At 45.0% G+C, this 8,211-nt stretch overlaps 1 long non-coding RNA gene across 1 annotated transcript; it reads left to right on the top strand.

Moving 5' to 3' along the window:
- Nucleotides 1–1,409: 1,409 nt before the first annotated feature.
- On the top strand, nucleotides 1,410–6,469 carry LOC146801669 (uncharacterized). The gene is made up of 2 exons (XR_014968058.1): nucleotides 1,410–1,535; nucleotides 4,184–6,469. It is a non-coding gene; the product is annotated as an uncharacterized LOC146801669 (long non-coding RNA).
- The last annotated feature ends 1,742 nt before the right edge of the window (nucleotides 6,470–8,211 follow it).

The raw sequence follows: 8,211 nt of genomic DNA, 5'->3' as shown, positions 1-8,211 counted from the left end.
TTGTGGCGGACGAGACCCGGCCTTGCCGTGGACCGGATAGGGAGTAGGTCACGTGGCACCAGAGAGACCCAGAGCTGCTGTGGTGGCCACGACTGGGGCGGTGGGTGTGCTGGGCTGCGCCAGCCGGGGAGTGTGAAGACTGTCAGCCCACGTGGTGGTGCAGAAGCAAGTTGCCCGGCCCTGGCTTGTCCGCGCCCGGTCCAGGCGCAGCAGTGAAGGAATTTGGGGGCTGCGTGATTGAGTGCCGGTGGCCCCCCTGGTTTACTGCGGGTATCCTAGCCTGTTGGCTTGATCGTGGACTTGAGTAGGCTGGGCCCATTCCCCAGGATGAACACCTACCTGCTGGGAGGGCCGGAACCCAAAAACAGCTATACAAGAGGTGAGGCACCTGCTGGGGGGGTACATACTCCCAACCACGGAAGCGGGGGGGACATACTCCCAACCATGAAAGTGGCCGGGCTGGGTCCCGGTGTGGCTTGTGGCTAGGAGGGGCCCTCCCTTGCCTGCACCTCAGTGAATTACTGGCGCTGCGACTGCAGACTTAATATATCCTTGCCCTGGTGGCACCTGAGGCCAGTTACTGTACGTGAGTTTGAAGGTCCAGGTCCCGGCAGACTTTGGTGAATTGATCAGACTTATCTAGAGAGAGGAGTTGTTCAGGTAGTGCGATTCTGGGCTAGCCTATGCTGGGTATTGGCCCTTCTAGTGAATCAGCCACTTTTGTGGTCTGACACCCTATGATGGCGCTCAACCACCACCATTCTGTATTGACTTAAGTGTTTTATGTTACCTTAGCCTTAATGTAGGATGGGTTTGCATATGCCTGCTTTTCTTCTGTCTTTTAGTGGAATAGTCTTTCCAAGAATAGAAGGTATGGGATGTTGAGGTGCAGTCTTGTGGGTGGTGGTGCACACAGGTGCTCAATGTTGTATACTGAGGGATTAAGTGTATAATGTTATTTGGGTTAGGTGAATTATGACTTTGACCTATTGGCTTTGACGTAGTCTAATGTCATTCTGCCTTCTGACTTTACCTTGCTTCAAACTTTTCTGTGTGCACAGTGGTGCTTGTAAGTTGTGTGGATGAGAATTATAGGTGCTGACTATTGCCTTTGACAGGGCCTCATGTCTGACTTTGCCTTGCTGATGCGTGCACAGCAGTGTTTGCAAGTTGTTTGGGTTATTCACATTCAAGGTCCTGAGCGATTGTTTTTGTTTGGTGTACTGTGGAAGGCCTTGTGAGAGCTTCGTCAAGCTGGAAGAAGTGCGAATGGAGGAAGAGACTTGAGAGCTCCTTACTGCCACGGAGATGCTTGCTTGGAACTTGGTCAGTTCTGGTAAAATTCCTCTGGCGGTGGGAGGAGGTTTTTCACGAATCTTCTAGTGTGTTTATAGCTGAGGGTTGCAGGCTGAGAAACTGGGAGTTTGGATTCCGAGTGAGGGCAGACGTGTCTATCTCGGATTGAACCCTGGCTTGCTGAGCTCTGATCCCCGGCTGTAATTCCCCCAGTCAGAAGTGGGCAGTGTATGCACCAGGTGATGTACTGAGTTGTGTGGTTCTTTGATCATTGGAGGTGTTTTCTTTGTGGTGTGGGAGGTGCACATCCAGAGTACTCCTCTGCTCTCTATATATGTATATCTTTCTGATCTCTTGCAGGACGTCCAGTGTACCTTATCTTATATCAGTTATTGCTTGTTTATTAATTAGTATTATAGTTTGCTCAGTTATTGATTCATGCCTTTAGATTATAAGTTTGCTACATATATTTGAATCTTATGCATTTGGTATCTGAGATAGCCTTTGCTTAGAAAGTATTATGTAATAAACCCCAAGCCTTGTTCTAAAAGTGATAGAGTCTTTGCATTTTGATAAATAAAACCCATTTTCAAAAGGTGCTGTTTGTTTTGTGTTGCAGTCTTGCTGTGCCAGGGGTGGTAAGACATGCTCAAAAGTGTATATTATTCAAAGGTGCAGTGGTATATTTGCCTCCCAAGTGGGAGTGCAGGGATTGGGTGTGGCTTATTGGTGAGGACCACATTCAAAACATTTTGGCGTAGTCGGTTGCAGGATCTGAACATTGATTTTAAAAGGGGAAGAAATACGTTTTTTTTTTTTTTAGAAATTGAAAGCAGACTCTTAGATATCAATTGATTTATTTGCATGGGGGTAGCCCATATGATGTGCTGGCTCGTGAAGTGAGCTAATTGTGCTGAGTTAGAATTGGTGTGTGTGTGTTTAAGTGTGTTTTGTAAAAAGTGCTTATAAATAGCTTGCTACGTGAGGCAGAAAGGGCTGGATCCCTTTCAAGTGTTTGTTAAGGAATGCATATCAAATGTTTTCAGTTGCAAAGTGAATGTAAGATGTCAGAGCATACTCCTGATGCGTGGGACTCCCTTGAGATTCCAGACTCCGGAGTTGCAATGAAGGGTGTTAATCAGCAGGAGATTAATGACCTTTTAGACAGAGACAGCGGTGTTATTTTAAATGTGTTGGTTAATATGCATCAAACATGTGGGCATTTGCAAAAAGAACGTAGTGAGTTGAAAACAGAGCTAGTTGATGCCCAGTTTGAAAATATATCTTTGAAGACAGAATTAAACGTGTACCAGGCTGTGAAGCTGTTTACTTTGACCAGCCAGAATGATTCAGATGTGATAAATGTTACAGAGAATGCAGTCAGTCTACGAGCTACACAGACAGTTTTAATTAATTCTTCTGAGGAGCTTTCTCAGACAGAAAGGAATGTGCATGAAAGTAAACAGACTAATGTTTTAGGCTTAACGATCACCGGTTGCACACATGAATTAGACATGACAGTGAATGATGCATTTTGCTTCGAAAGAGAAATGCAACAATATGATTTTGGATGTGAACAGCAGATTGTGTACAATGATTACAGGAAAGTGCAGGGAAATGAAAGGTTACTTTTAAATTCAGAGGTTGGACAAATGCAGATGATTCTGTGCTTTCTGGCACCAAAAGATTGTGGACAGAACAGCGTTACAGAAAATGTGGTTTGCCTATGGGAGATTGCAATGGTTGTTAAGTGGCATGTACAGACAGAAAAACAGTTTGCACAGGATTTAATAGAAGGTCCTGAGGTGGAGTTTGAAACACAAGATTTCCAAGTGAAGGTGCCCCATGTTACAAAGGAAATTAATTTGAAACAGTACAGAATGCCAGATGGGCGTGAAGGGATCAGTGAGATCATGCAGGGCTTGACAGATTGAGGTGGTGACAATTCTTGGCGCATGACAGTTGATTATTGTGAATTGGACAAATATATACCTTTTTTGACTGATGCTGTCCCAGATATTGTTACAGAAGTAGCATGGGACTTGATATGTGACTTTTGATATTGCCAATGCTTTTTTCTTTTTGATATGTCAAGAGCAGTTTAGTTTTTTTTTTTTCCATGAGGTGATAGACTAATGACAGTTAAGAATTTGCTTGAATTAGTTAGACAGAATGGGGGAGCATTTTCAGATTAAAGAATGTGAAGTCTTGCTGGAGGTCAGGAGAGGTTAAAGCTGTTTTTCCTCTCAGACATGTAAAGAGTTGTTCATTTGAAAGCGTCTTTCAGATTGATGTTTGGGAGGCTTGCAGTGAGATCATCCAGTAACGCGAAGAGGAGCTCAGGCTTTCTGTGAAGTCTGAGGAGGAATTCCTACGGGAGGGGTCATCTCAGCTCCTCTCCCCGGTAGGCAGGGACAGCTTCTTGGGCATAGATGTCTGGGAGGCTTGCAAAGGCGCAGGTTCTCCCCCCCCCCGTGAGGAGAGTCGCAGAGCAGATAGGTACAGACGAAAGTGGTCAGGAGTTCAGAGCACGTTGACCTTGAAGAGATAAGGTGGGAGCTAGAGACAGCAGAGACGTCTCTGCTTGTTATGTTTGGCGAGGGGCCATTTGGTGTCCGCAGAGATTTGTGAAGGGGGGCAGCACCTGTGAGGGGTGCAGTGAGAGAAGTGAGAGAAGGAGACTGCCCCAGCCCTTCTTGCTGTGTATAGAAAAAGAGAGATTTTACCAAGAATTCAGAGACTAAAGCGTTGGTAGAATTCTTTGATAATTCCCCAGAGCTAGAGGATAGCTATGTAGACAGAAATGACAATATTATATTTTTAGAAATGCAAGGTGCTTTTGAAAAATGTTTTTTGCAAGAAGAGTGATGCTTGTTTCTTTTTTCAGATTCGCCCAGTTCTCCGCGTGTGAGTGGGACTCCCTTCTCCCCTGTGAGTGGGGCCCTCCCTCTCCCCCTCCCCCTCCCCTTCCCCCCCCCAAGCCTGGAGTGATCGCCAGACCAGACGGTGGCGGCTGATGCCTATGGCTGACTAGACTGGATGGGTCCTCCCTTGTCAAGGAGATACAAACATATACCGGAGAACATGATGGACTGCTTCTTTTCAAGCAAAGAGGGATCAGCAGAGTGTGGAACTGTTTCTTTCACGTGAGGACAACTTTACATGCATGAAGGCTGTGTGTCTTTCACACAGGGTACCTGCTTGTGTGACAGCAAAGACAAAACAAATGAGAGAACTACAGGATGTGCTTTGCCAGAACTGTTTTATCAACGTGAAGTTCAAATGCGATGGGAGACGGCTGTGTGTTTTGTCACACAGAAGGACTGTTTTTGATTTTAGAGAGAAAAAAACGATAGAGACGCTTTACTGCAATCAGACTAGATATTTTCTGAGTTAGAGACTGCAGAGTAATAACCAGTTGCTATTGTTACGATATATGAGTTTGGCAGTAGAGTTTCCAGTTTAACCATTAGAGGCATTAGGAGCATTCAAAAGCTTGATTCATTTATTTTGTGTATCCATTCAACATGTATTCAGATATCTATGAGCTATTTCTAGATGCACCTGAGTTATTGCTTCTACATGTATTTAGAGAATGCAGACTTTATGTGCTCTAAAGTGATTCTCATATACTTTTGATGAGTTTTTCAGTTTTGCAATGGAGCATTTCGATCATAGTTGCTTTTTAGTCATCATTTGTTTTGAATTATGTATTTTTGTGTAGCGACTTCAACACATGAGTTGCTGTTTCAACATGTGCTTTTTAGTAGTTGTGCCTTTCAATTTAGAAATGTGGTTTTAAATGATTTTACTTCCACTGAGATATGCAGTGCTTCAATGGTAGTTTTGTTTTTCAGTTATGATATACAGTTGCTATTTGCTTTGCAATGATTTCATTTTTGCAGTAAAGAGATGCAGTGCTTCATTAGATTTTGTTTTTGACATATGTGAATGGTGATGATCAAGGGTCATGGGGTGCAATGTAGTGAATCAGCCACTTTTGTGGTCTGACACCCTATGATGACCCTCAACCACCACCATTCTGTATTGACTTAAGTGTGTTATGTTACCTTAGCCTTAATGTAGGATGGTTTTGCATATGCCTGCTTTTCTTCTGTCTTTTAGTGGAATAGTCTTTCCAAGAATAGAAGGTATGGGATGTTGAGGTGCAGTCTTGTGGGTGGTGGTGCACACAGGTGCTCAATGTTGTATACTGAGGGATTAAGTGTATAATGTTATTTGGGTTAGGTGAATTATGACTTTGACCTATTGGCTTTGACGTAGTCTAATGTCATTCTGCCTTCTGACTTTACCTTGCTTCAAACTTTTCTGTGTGCACAGTGGTGCTTGTAAGTTGTGTGGATGAGAATTATAGGTGCTGACTATTGCCTTTGACAGGGCCTCATGTCTGACTTTGCCTTGCTGATGCGTGCACAGCAGTGTTTGCAAGTTGTTTGGGTTATTCACATTCAAGGTCCTGAGCGATTGTTTTTGTTTAGTGTACTGTGGAAGGCCTTGTGAGAGCTTCGTCAAGCTGGAAGAAGTGCGAATGGAGGAAGAGACTTGAGAGCTCCTTACTGCCATGGAGATGCTTGCTTGGAACTTGGCCAGTTCTGGTAAAATTCCTCTGGCGGTGGGAGGAGGTCTTTCACGAATCTTCTAGTGTGTTTATAGCTGAGGGTTGCAGGCTGAGAAACTGGGAGTTTGGATTCCGAGCGAGGGCAGACGTGTCTATCTCGGATTGAACCCTGGCTTGCTGAGCTCTGATCCCCGGCTGTAATTCCCCCAGTCAGAAGTGGGCAGTGTATGCACCAGGTGATGTATTGAGTTGTGTGGTTCTTTGATCATTGGAGGTGTTTTCTTTGTGGTGTGGGAGGTGCACATCCAGAGTACTCCTCTGCTCTCTATATATGTATATCTTTCTGATCTCTTGCAGGACGTCCAGTGTACCTTATCTTATATCAGTTATTGCTTGTTTATTAATCAGTATTATAGTTTGCTCAGTTATTGATTCATGCCTTTAGATTATAAGTTTGCTACATATATTTGAATCTTATGCATTTGGTATCTGAGATAGCCTTTGCTTAGAGAGTATTATGTAATAAACCCCAAGCCTTATTCTAAAAGTGATAGAGTCTTTGCATTTTCTTAAATAAAACCCATTTTCAAAAGGTGCTGTTTGTTTTGTGTTGCAGTCTTGCTGTGCCAGGGGTGGTAAGACATGCTCAAAAGTGTATATTATTCAAAGGTGCAGTGGTATATTTGCCTCCCAAGTGGGAGTGCAGGGATTGGGTGTGGCTTATTGGTGAGGAGCCACATTCAAAACAGCCCTTCACCATGACTAAAGATAAACCCTCTATTAATGCAGCAAAGCAGAGCATGATAGACTGCTTTAATGCGGGGAGCTCACTACACGGACACCGCGGGGTCACTGGCGCGGTGCCCAAAAATGCTGCTTTACTTGCTGCGATCACGCAGTCTAGAGACATGCTGGAGGCCAAAATTGGAGCTGTGGGCTCCGGAATGACACTATTGCTCCAAGAACTTCGTAATATGGTAAAGCACATTGCTGAGGATGAGACCAGCGTCTCCAGTGTGGAGGATACGGTTCTAGTGGCAGGCCAAGGTATCCACCCTTGAAAAGCTCACTAAGTGCCTGGCTATGCAAGTGGAAGATGCAGCGGATCGGGCCAACAGAAACAATCTCCGCTTTGTGGGCTTTCCCGACAACCGCGAGGGAGAGGACATTTGTAAATTTCTGAATGGCTGGCTTACTTCTGGGATCCCATCAGACACATTATCACACTGCTTCATTAGGGCCCTACTCCAACGGCTGGTCCCGGGCGCCAAACCACCGCCCATTATCGCCAGACTCTTGAATTTCCACGACCGCGACAGCATCCTTATGCAGGCACGGTCCCAGGGTGAGCTTCTGTATGAATCACATCGAATAATAATATTCCCTGACTATTACCAAAATGGCGCTGCAGCAGGATCAGTCCTTTCAGACGGCCAAGGCCCATCTCTGAGACCTCAAAATTCCATATATTCTCCTGTTCCCGTCCAGACTGCGTGTAATCTATAATTCCTGCACCCCTACTTTTTGATACGCTGCATGAAGTCTTCACATGGACAGACGAAATGGGACACTTGAAACTACACACTCCACTGCATCGAGATTCAGGTTCCTCGTCGGGAGAACCGTGCCAATTGTAAAACAAACTGAAAGAGAAACGTAGACACCAACCCAGGTCGACGTGGCACTCCAGGGCCCGTAATGGAAAATGGGTGGTGAGCCTTGAAGATGAGTCATCCAACTCTAGGAAATAAATGTCTTAGAGGTTATATGCTGGGGCTACGTGATTCCATGCTTATCCTAAATTATGCAGTATCCTGGTATTTCTTTTGTGGGTTGCACAGCTACAGAGGAACCCCTAGACCCTTTCAAGCTGACACTGTGATGATTGGGTGTTCGGGGATCCATTGGAAGGACCCTATGCCTGCCTCCTGTTGGAGTCCACATAGGATACCATCTGCGATAGATACTTCAGCTGTTTTGAGGTATGCGGGTGGGGGGAGGGGGCAAAGTTAATGTTTGTTTCAAAACTGTCTGCATAGTTTGTGCTTTCCTAGGTGGGAGTCCCCATACCTCTACTTTATGAGCTGTGTGGCTCCCATATAAAGATGACTGCTCTGGAAACTGAGGCCGCCCCTGTACATGGTAGGCTGAAACGCATGCTAGATAAGGTAAAGCGTGGCACAATACTCTACCAGGCAAAACGTGTTGGGGCAGATATTCTACTCCTACAAGAGACACATCTAATGGGCACAAAAACTCCCTGTCTAGCCTACTAGCCTTTAAGCGCGCTTGTGTTGCTCCTAAACAGCAGAGTTATAGGTGGTTAACTGCCGCCG

The sequence above is a fragment of the Triturus cristatus genome, chromosome 8, assembly GCF_964204655.1.
Source record: "Triturus cristatus chromosome 8, aTriCri1.1, whole genome shotgun sequence".
Classification (NCBI taxonomy): Eukaryota; Metazoa; Chordata; class Amphibia; order Caudata; family Salamandridae; genus Triturus; species Triturus cristatus.
This window is presented reverse-complemented; position numbering and strand designations above follow the sequence as displayed.